Here is an 11,003-nt window from a genome sequence, read left to right on the forward strand (position 1 = left end):
GCGTCCTCACAGGTACATCTTCTAACATATTTTGTACGACACGATCATTTCCCTAAATCTCTGCACCCCCCCGCCCCCCCGCACAACCAGGCCACACAAACACAATTTAATTATAATTTCCAGCCAATTCCCTTTTAGTACAATAAACGCTAAGGAGAACTTCATGGCCAGCCGCGGAGGGTTCTGTTCAAAGTTTCGTCTGGAAAAGCTGTAGACAGTAAAGGTCTTGGTCCCCTCGGCGCACCCAGGCCATGGTGGTCCGGTCCCTCTGTGCCACCCCCTCTTCTCAGGTGAAGCCGCAGGGTCTCTGGTATTTGTTTGTTTATTTATTTATTTATTTATTTATTGAGCCTCTGGTTTTATTTTTTATTTTTTTTAATTTTTGTTTATTTATTTATGATAGTCACACAGGGAGAGAAAGTGAGGCAAAGACATAGGCAGAGGGAGAAGCAGGCTCCAGGCACCGGGAGCCCGACATGGGATTCGATCCCGGGTCTCCAGGATCGCGCCCTGGGCCAAAGGCAGGCGCCAAACCGCTGCGCCACCCAGGGATCCCGAGCCTCTGGTTTTAAAGCCTGTAGCTGAAACATCAGAAATGTTACATTTGTCCCCCCATGCCCACCCCTCATTTTAGTTTTTTTTTTCCTTCCTATTCCCACAGGGCGACTATCTATTTTTGCTTTAGATAAATGGTGCATCATCTATTACTGTGGACTTCCTTCAATGATCGATTAGTTTGAGGCTGTCAGCGCTGCTTCAAAGCTACCATGTATCTTTCACACCCCTCTACACTATAATTTATAAGCTCTGTGGGTTTCAAGAAGAAAAAAGCAGCCCTCGGTACTTTTATTAGCCGCTGAAATGCATTAGGGTGCACGCGCTTTGAACTGCACGGAAGAAGATAACCATGCCTGTAATTGGAATAACTCACATTGGTCCCCTCCCCGCTCCCTTTAATAACTTCTGCATTGTTTTATCCCCAGGATTTATCGATGACCTGCAGTAGCCCTCTCCCAGGCCGCGGCCCACTGGGGTGTTTGTGGGGGAAAGGGCAATGCACGTGGCCCACTCCCTGACCCGGGCTGCCCCATAAATCAGGGTCCGCATTCGTCTGTGATGGTGAGCCAGATGGCAGCTGTTGTTGGAGGAGCTCGACAGGAATCAAGGCCTGTGATCTTTCCTGTTGCTAACAGGCCTGATTTTTTATGGCTGTCAGCATCCTTGGAATGGCTGAGGGAGGCACGCAGGGAGGCAGGGGGCAGGGGCCCTGTGGCTCTAGATCTCCGCTTTCTTCTCCCAAGGGGGCAAGCCACAAAGGTCTTTCTCTCTTCCTCACTGGTCAGGGGGCTCATCCTCATCGTCTGGTCTGAAGAAGTTTCCTAGAGTGTGCAAGTGGCAAAGTTAAATGTAACCAAAAGACTTCTAGAAGGGAAAATGGCGGTCAGCTTCCCTTTGCCATTGCTACACGGACCCTGACCATCACCTTACCTGAAAGATGAGCAGCTTTTGTGTTGGAGTAATGTCTAAAACTCAGTGGTTTCTTAAAACATGCTCTCTTTTCCCCAAATGCCTCTTGTATAGAAATAAGAACGATTACTTAAAGCTACTTGGTGGGTCTGACATTTGGATTTTTTGCTTTTCCAGAGTGAATGGAGAGAAAATTCAGGCAGGATGTAAGAGCAAAGGATGAAAAGCAAAGAGCTTGCCAGACTAAAGAAAGAAACCCCAGCCGGTTCTGAAGTACCTGATTAGGGGGTGTGAGCTACAGAGATCCGGTCATTAAGGTGGAGGTGGACCACACTGGGTGTCCCAGCCTGAACACCAGCGTGGAGTAAACAGTTTATTAACAGTCCCTGTGTGGTCCGACAGCCTGCATCCAACAGACGCAACCTCCCAACAAGAACAGAGCCAGCCATAGGGCAGAGCTGTGTGGCCAATACCAAACAGAGCCTACAGAAGCCCAGAGGAGATAGTAATAGAATCCCAGATGCAGCCAAGTGCTTTATAGCACAGAAGAGTGCATCTACTTATTTATATAGCACTGGGAGCTAGCCTCAGACCACAGCGATGCTAAGCTTCCCGATAAAGCAGATATACGCAAGAAATCACAGGCAGAAAGTTGTAGGGGACATCTGTGTTCTTAGAAATACTGTGGATCCACAGAGATTCTCAGCTGTGACAATATTTGCTGCAGGGGGATTTAGCCTGCAGCCAAATGTCCACTTCTCAAGTTCTGAGTCCAATTACAGATGTGCAAGTAGAACACAGTGCCATTTCCCCATAGGATTGTCTGTAAGCCAGTGAATCAGAGAATCTCACGACTCTCATAATCTCTAGGGGCCTTGCTTGTTCAAGAAGGAAAGTCCCAAAACAGCCCCAGGGACAATGAACCATCACAGGGCATGTTCAAGACAGGCTGGCTGGAAAAAAAAAAGCCATTCAAATGTTTCCCCCAAAAGACAGGTGCTTCTCCCAAGACCAATCGGGGAAGGGCCCAGGTGTTATTGTCAAAGGGCCACAGGGTAGAGCTTCCTGACTAATACAGCAGGCAAGTAGGCAGGTGCATGGGCTGTGCAATATATTCTTTTCTCGGAGTTGTGGCTTTTGGCTTTCTGAGACACCTGTGAGATGCGCTATTGCCTCCTGATGTAAAAAATGGTGGTGAGACCCTGCCTTCATCCTTTCCTTCTCCTGGGCCCAGCTAAGCAGAGACAGTAGAGGGTACAAACAAAGGCAGACCTTTTTTACTCCTCCATGATTCAAGTCCTCTGGCCAGTAATCTGTTTGGATCCCTTCTACTGTAAAGCTTTCAGGAAGGCTTTCCCATGTACGACCCACATGCTTATAGTAGGCTTTCTGGGGAGTGCAGAGCTCTGCAAGCTCCTTCCCACCATGAGTGAAGGTCTCATGCCACAGGTGAAAACATGGCAGCTATGGTGAGAATCCTGGGAACCTAAACAGATAGAAGACCCATTGTGGTGGGCAGAGTAATGGTCCCCCAAAGATGTCCACATTCTAATCCTTAGAACCTGGGAATACGTTACCTTACATGACAAAAGGGGCTTTGCAGATGTGATGAAGTTAAGGCTCTCGAGATAGGGACATTATCTTCCCAATGTAGTCACTAGAGTCTTTGAGAGAGAAAGAGGAGGCAGGAGAGTCAGAGGAGGTATGACAATGGAAGCAGAGGTGGGAGTGATGTGGTTGCTGGCCAAAGAGGCCAAGAGTTGAGGAATGTGGCAGCCTCTGGATGCTGGAAAACCAGGGGTGCCTGGGTGGCTCAGTGGTTGAGCGTCTGCCTTCAGCTCAGGTCATGATCCTGGGGTCCTGGGGTCAAGTTCCACATCAGGCTCCCTGCATGGAGTCTGCTTCTCCCTCTGCCTGTGTCTCTGCCTCTCTCTCTCTGTGTCTCTCGTGAATAAATAAATAAAATCTTTAAAAAAAAAAAAAAAGAAGCTAGAAAAACAAGGAAATGGATTCTCCCCTAGAGCCTTTAGAAGGAACTCAGCCCTGCTGACACCTTGATTTTAGTAAGACCCATTTTGTAGTTCTGATGTCCAAAACTGGAAGATAATAAATTTGTGTGCTTTCAAGTTTCTAAGTTTATTATCACAAGCATGCTCCTCATTTTTGTGTCTTTCCATGTGTTAGCCTCACTTTTAAAAAGGACTTGTTTCCCCTCATGCAGACTCCTGGGCCCTCCTGTAATTTGACACTGATGGGGTTCTGAACGACTCTGAACAGGTGAGAAGTGAAGATTCGAGGGCTAAGAGTAAAGAATTTGTTGCCTGAGGACAGATTCAGTGGCTACTCTAACAATTAGAACAAATAAGCCTTTCATACAAGAGCCAAGATCAAGAACAAGCAAAGAGAAATATGGAGGCCAGTCAGACTCAGTTGGGGAGTCCACTTTCATTCCAGGGTAATTTTGTTGGCACGGTAGTATTTTCCCCTCAGGCATCTCTGTCTTATAGGCCTGGGGCAGTGAGCGGGAAAGAACTATTTCAGGTTTTTCTCCTCATTGTTAAATCTGACTTATGCAAACACACACGTGTAAATACATACACAATTTGGTCCTTGCTGAATTTCATTTCACATCTGACATATTGACCTTGCCTCTTTTTTTCTTTTTTAAAGATTTTATTTATTTATTCATGAGAGACATAGACAGAGGCAGAGGGAGAAGGAGGCTCCCCACGGTGAGCCCAATGTGGGACTCGATCCCAGGACCCTGAGATCACGACCTGAACCAAAGGCAGATGCTCAACTGCTGAGCCACCCAGGTGCCCTCTTGACCTTGGCTTTGTATAAGCTATTAGTCAGAAGGACAGTATCTCATAGCAGTTCAAGCATGGGCTTTGGGGTCGGAGAACTGGGTATGAATAAATAGCCTCTCTTCACATTAGTGAATGACCATGGGCAGTTCATCACCACTCCTGAATCCCCATTGTCCCCATATAAAAGGGGACCAGTCCTAATCCCTAAGTTACAGCATCATTGAAAATATTAAATGGCATTGATATTCCTGGGCCCTTATACAGTACTTGGCACATAGCTGGCAAAGTGGCACAAACCACTTTGTTCATATCCAGATTCCTCACTTCCATGCAAATTTAACATAGTTGTTATTTTAATTATATTTGGTGGAAATAAATGTGCAGTTTAATTAATTATTCATTTAACAAGGCTCATAATCTGACCCAAATGTGTTGAAGGCAGCAATGATAAAAAAGAGCATGCATTTATTGCTGTGCCCGACACTCTTTGAAACACTTTACGCATGAAGTAATGGAAGCTCGCGAGGTTTGAGTAACTTGCCCCAGTCACCCGGCTAGTCAGCAGTAGAACTTGGATTTGAGCCCATGCAGTCTGAGCTTAGAGTCTGACCAAGCACTTTGCCATGTTGATCTACAAGGGAAACCCCCTCAGGACTTATGCCATGATTCCTATAACCATGGGATGATCAGCAGATTCACATCAGCTCCTGATTTCTCATGTCCTATAGGGTCAGTGTGGTACCCTGCGCATTTACCTGAAGATTAAATGGTGCTGATTACTATCTTGGAGATGTCATGCAATGAAAATCTTGGCTTCCCTGTGGAATATGGGAGATGTGGAGGAGGGTAAATGATTATTTCGCCAGGTGAGCAAGTCTTCCAGGCATCTCTCCAGCATTGTGGTCAGGGCAATCCCTGTGACTGCTAGTGACGGTTTAGGAATGATTCACTTGGAATTGTCTTCTGGGTTTACCTTTAGTGGGTGGTCATTTCCATGATTACGAATAAGAATGTGCTTTCCAGGATTCTGGAACATGTGAGTAGAAGAAAGAGAGTGACAACTTTGGGAGGTGAGGGGATCATCTAAAAAAATCCAGGGAAAGTAAAAATTAGGAAAAAATGAGCAACACTAAATATTGTAGATATCAGAGGGCAAAGTTCTCATGAAGCCTCAGGGAAAAAAAGAATCCTGGAAGAGATAAAGTGTCCAGTTCCAAACACTGAGAAAAGAAGTGGATTAAATGAGTTATTTCCAGGTTTTGATGGAAGCTGAAGTGGAGAGATTTCAAGGTGAGGTGAGAAGTCAGGCTCAATTCTATCAACATCCCACAGGTGACCAGGATTTCCTCCGCCTAAAATAGCAGCTGCTCCATCTGACCTGGAGTAGAATATTTCTGAGTAGTTTCCAAAGCAGCTGAATCCTGCCACCCCTGGTAGTCCTGAACGCGCGAGGAATTCTTTTCTTCCTTTCCTACAACTGTTTCTCCCCGCTATTTACTTCTGCTCCTCTTCCCCCACAGTCCCTGGTTAGATTTCTGGCTACTGGGATAGTTTAATCGAAAAGGGTACAAGGCAAATGGCCTGGCTTAGAAGCTGTAAGTGTGATTTAATGCCACTTTTCACATTCAATGGTGGGAGCCCACAGAGAAGCGTGCTAAAGACAAGAATCTTCTACTGAAGGAAGCAATATTTAAGAATATTTTTTTGGCTGTCATACTTTGAATTTAAAACTAATAAGTTTTACTTTCATAAATAAATAAAAAAATAAAATAAAATAAAATAAAATAAAATAAAATAAAATAAAATAAAATAAAACAAAATAGTGAGTTCCTTATGTATCACAGTGTGATTGGGCTGTCCGCACGGTTTGGGAAACACACAGCATGGTTTCATTCAAGCTCATGCTCCACTTCCATAGCAGGGAGCCTGCAGTTTCCATTGCACAGTAGTAGTAACATTTTAGCCGTGACTTGCGAACCCTGGTGGGTGCTGTTGTCATGAATATTATTCCTGTAGGATTGTTTTGTGTGGAGGCCTGGGTTTTGTTAATATTTTCGGAATCTTATCTCAGTTCACACATGTTTTAAATACCAGGAAGAGTTTACTGGGGAAGCCAAGGTTATGCAGGCTTCCTGAACCAGGGTAAAATGACTTGTCCTTTTGTCCTTGTCAGTTTTGTTGCAGATTTGGAGAGTCAGGGACTCTTGTCTCAGAAGAGTGGGGGCCCTCGGGAAAAGGGGGGACCCCGATGAAGCAATGGAACAACAGAGGCCCAGGAAGAGCCAAACTAATAGAAACTAAGGACGGAGAAAAATGAATGATGGAATAAATTGGGCAAACATGACTTTACACCCTCTCAAGTCCTTTTGTACACCCCAAATATGCTGCTCAGTACATCGTTCTTTCCTTCATCCTTCATGCCACCCCCTCCCAATCATCACTTTCAGGAAAGATGTAGAGACAATGGATCATCAAAAATAAGAGCAACAACACAGATGGAATGAGTGAGGGGAACTTATGGGAAGCAAAGGCATGAAGCTAACAGAGGAGTTAGAATGAGAAACATTGTTCTTTCCAGTTCAATACAATCAAATCTCAGAGTGGATCTGGTAGTTGGCCTGTGTTTTTCACTTCCTAAAAAAATATAGGATAAAAGCAACCACTTTGCTTATATCCAGATTCCTCACTTCCATGTAAATAATGGAGGGGTTAGGAAATAAGAGTGAAAATCTCCGTAGATGAGGAAATGAAGGGGATTAGCAAGATGTGGAATCAGATGGGTAATCAACAGAGGAAGGCTCCAAGCCATGAGGAGGGGAGGGACCACAAAGGAAGGCTCCACAGGGGTGTGGTATCCAGGACCAAGAAGCCCTGTCCCCACTCTCCAGCACCCCAGGCCACTTTCATCACAAGGGTCTACACTCAGTGAAATGCTTTTTCGGCTCCTGTCTCCCCATCAGTGTATCAATGTATCCCCAGGGCAGTTTCTAACACATAGTAGATGGTCCATCGGTGCTTGTTGGACTTGGGTCTAAGGGCCTTGGATGGAAGAACCAGTATAAGGAAAACACATCGTGTGAGATGGAGATGATGAAAAACAGTAGTAAGGGGCAAAAGGAAAGACATCTTTCAGGTGTTGGTTCAGATCTTTCCTGAGCCTTCTAGGATGGAGTGCTCCTCCTGTGGGTTTCCCCAGCACCATGCGCTTTCTTCACTGCAGTGCACAGAGGCCTGATGGGTAACTGCCTGTCTCTCTTCCCCTGTAGTCTTCAGGCTTTGAGCAGATTGTGGGTGTGCCCATCTGGCTCATGATGATGTTCTAGAATCTAGCACGGTGCCTGGTTTATTGTGGTTGTTCAATATATATATATATTTTTTTATTTTTAAAGATTTTATTTTTATTTATTTGAGAGACAGAGAGAGAGAGCACAAGTTGGGGGGAGGGATAGAGGGAGAGGGAGAAGCAGACTCCCCGCTAAGCAGGGAGCCCAACGCCAGCTTCATCCCAGGACCCCTGGATCATGACCTGAACTGAAAGCAGATATTTGACTGAGCCACCCAGGACCCTCCCCGCCCACTATTTTGAATGAGTGAGAAAATGAGACCAAAGTTAAAGGAAGAGTCTCATGAAGAAATAAAGAAATTTGTTTTAAAAATGACAGAGGGCATGAATAGATGTTTAGACACCTCTGAATAAAGAAATTTAATTTGAAAAAAATAAAGACTCTATAGTGAGAAACAGGGAAGGACACTATGAGAGCAACGATAATGTGATATGATCTAGAATTTTGTTTTCCTTATCTATAAAATGAAATTAATTATCACCACCTCCTTTTTGTAAGGGTTAAATGACACCGTGTGTGAAGTGTTGAGTATTTCGTGGCCTCTACAATTAAGACTGTTAGGTTTTTAAGTAATAGAAGCCCAGTGTGAAGTTATTTATGAGAAAGAAAGAGGACATTGTTTTACTGGCTTATGTACCCAAGCCAAGAGGAGGGCAGGGAGGGGGCAGTGTGAGTACTGTGGTGAACCCCAGATTCCCTTGGTGTGTTGGACTCATCCTTTCCAACTCCAGCTGCTCCAGCTGTCTTTAGAAACCTGCCACTGTGGCCAACAGCAACTCCAGGTTCATGGCAACAGTTTTGCAGATAAAAAGGGAAACGGGGCTTCTCTTTCTGGACCCCAAATCAACAGAGCCCAAGAAGATCTGTATGAGTTCCATCCAGTTGTGTCCTTACCTCTTATGTTCCACACCATGCTCAGGAACCTGATGCACCATGGATGCCCTACTCTGGGTCACATGCTGAAACTACTGAGGCACCCAGGTGCCCCACATGCTCATTTTTCAAAAGAGGACCAAAGCATTGAAGAAATCAGCATAGGCCAGGACCTCAACCCAATTTCTATCTCTGATATTCAGTAAATGAAATCTATTAAGGTAGGAGCAGTCATAATAAAATGCAGTGAAGGAAATGAAGAAGAGGAAATGATCAAGTTTTCCTTCAATTTGTCCACTCTGTCCTTAGTTTAATAATATGGACCTGCTGCAGATTTGTACCTTGGTCCCTACTCTGTATCTGATAGCTTAAAAAATTGGAAGCCACACACTGCACTATGTAGAAATCCATGTCCAGATTTGGTTGACCTGTCAGCCACACTCAAGATGATCGGCACCTTGGCACTGTTTCCTTTTCCCTCCTCCTCTTGTCTGAATAAATAAATGTCAAGTTCCACAGAAGGCACCATACCTTCTATTTTCTTTTGTGTACCTTACCTTGCCTTATTCACAGGATGCCATGTTCCCAGTGTTTATCGAGTGCCTTTTAATAATCGAATGAACAAGCAAGTGGATGAACAAGTAACATCATCAACCATCAACCATGTTACAAGATGAAACTTGTGCGTCAAAATGTTTTCTCTAAAAGTAACTGGGGGCGCCTGGCCAGCTCAGTAGGAAGAGCACACAGTTCTTCATCTTCAGGTTGTGAGTTTGGGCCTCATGTTGGACCCAAAGAGATTACTTAAATATATAAAAAAACTTTAACAAACAAAAAAATAAAATAAAATAAAAGGAACTCACTGAAAATAATTGAAAGTTTGGCCTCAGAAAATGTTTCCTAAGCCAGTTAAACATACTTGGTGGATGACTAAGATGTACAGATCCATGAGTTTGGCACACTTCCTGAAGAAATAGAAGATCTAGTCTCTGAAAAGATTCCAATTAAATGACTTCTTAGTGTTTGTAAAGTAAGCTATTTTAATATTTCTCAGTGAAAGATTAATTTGTCCCCTTGTATTTCAGCTCTGAGCTGTTTTTGCTAATCCTACATGTAGAATTGAGTCTGAAAAGGCAGCATGGAAATCCAAAGAACACATTTACAAAAGAACTCATCAGCAAGGGAACATTAACACAGTGCCCTTGAATAGCTAAGTTCCGGGGGGCAACCGGCAAAGGAATGAATCAATTCATGTGCAATCAGTCCTGAAATGTTTCCTGAACGAGGGGAGTTTGGAGTCATATTTTAAAGAAAGTTAGAACCATGCACTGAAATGAGGGGCAGGAATGGAAACTGGAAAAAGGAATTATCTAGTCACAAACATGAATTTTAAACTAAGACACATTGATCTCTTTCTCCCTGTCCTCAGGAAAATATATTATCTCTGAGATTAATGAGGGGAAGGGAGGTGGGGTGTGAGATCAGATGGGGGAAACTAGTAGGCTCAGTGGGCCCCCTCCTCCTCTCAGCTGTTTCCAGAAGCAGGATCGCTGGGAGAGATCCGCACCAGTTGGGCCACAGTAGCTGGAGTTTGAACACTTGCAGGATGCTGACAGGCTGTGAAACCAGGGATCTCTCAGAGAAGCAGAGATAATCAATAGGGTGGTTGGGCAGAGACGTCCGGGTAAATAGGAGAGGCAACAAAGTATGTGGGAGGCATCTGCCTGGATTTACAGAGGTGAATAGGATGAGACAAACAAAAAAATGACAGAAAGAGAGAGAGAGAGAGTGAGAAAGAGAAACTGCCTGGTCAGGAGAGCCTAGCCACGATTCAGTAACAAACTATTCCCACATCTCTGTGGTTCAAACAAAAGTTTGCTTCTTACTAACACTTCTGGTCCATTGCATGTTAGCATTATAGTCAGGAGGAGCCAGGCTGATGGGAGCTCCCTCTTGACACGTGCTGCCGCCAATGACAAGACAGGACAAAGGCAGTTTGTGGCATCTTCTATACTGTTTTTTTTTCCCAAACAATATTTTTATTTTATTACTATAAATTCTGCTTTGAAGCTAAAATCCTTTTTATCATCTAAATAACACTGTCACCCCCATAAATATTTATCAAGGGACTCCATGTATTGTTCCCTGGGACTCTACCATCCTGGAGCTTATATTCTGCACTGGTTCTTAATGCTTGCACCCAGAAATGACACACATGTCTTCTCACATTTCATTGGCCAGAACAAGTCATATGGCCATACTTAACTTCAAAGTTTTTGATCATCTCCTTTTAGTTTAATTTCCTAGTAAAATATGCTTCAGATTCTCAAGCTCAGCACTTTGTATCTTTTTAAATTTGAAGTCAGTCTCCATCTGTATTTATTTTAAGATCTGCGAAGAAAGAAGTTATAATAAATGTAGAAGGCCTGGATTATGTTCCATGGGGAGTCATCTTCTATGCTGAATGAAGGGCCTTGCTCCAATAGAATATTCTTTAGGAGGCAGAAGA

The 11,003-nt window shown here is 44.0% G+C and overlaps 1 long non-coding RNA gene across 2 annotated transcripts in view; it reads left to right on the forward strand.

Annotated features, from left to right (window-relative positions):
* LOC121485786 overlaps nucleotides 1–7,739 on the forward strand; it is a 77,031-nt gene extending 69,292 nt beyond the window's left edge. The window contains exons 4-6 of one of the 2 annotated variants that reach the window (XR_005986365.1): nucleotides 3,689–3,744; nucleotides 5,006–5,143; nucleotides 6,451–7,739. This is a non-coding gene — a long non-coding RNA (uncharacterized LOC121485786). The remainder of the gene's footprint in view (nucleotides 1–3,688; nucleotides 3,745–5,005; nucleotides 5,144–6,450) is intronic. The other variant, XR_005986366.1, reaches the window with a different exon arrangement.
* The last annotated feature ends 3,264 nt before the right edge of the window (nucleotides 7,740–11,003 follow it).

This window comes from Vulpes lagopus, chromosome 2, assembly GCF_018345385.1.
Source record: "Vulpes lagopus strain Blue_001 chromosome 2, ASM1834538v1, whole genome shotgun sequence".
NCBI classification, from domain to species: Eukaryota; Metazoa; Chordata; class Mammalia; order Carnivora; family Canidae; genus Vulpes; species Vulpes lagopus.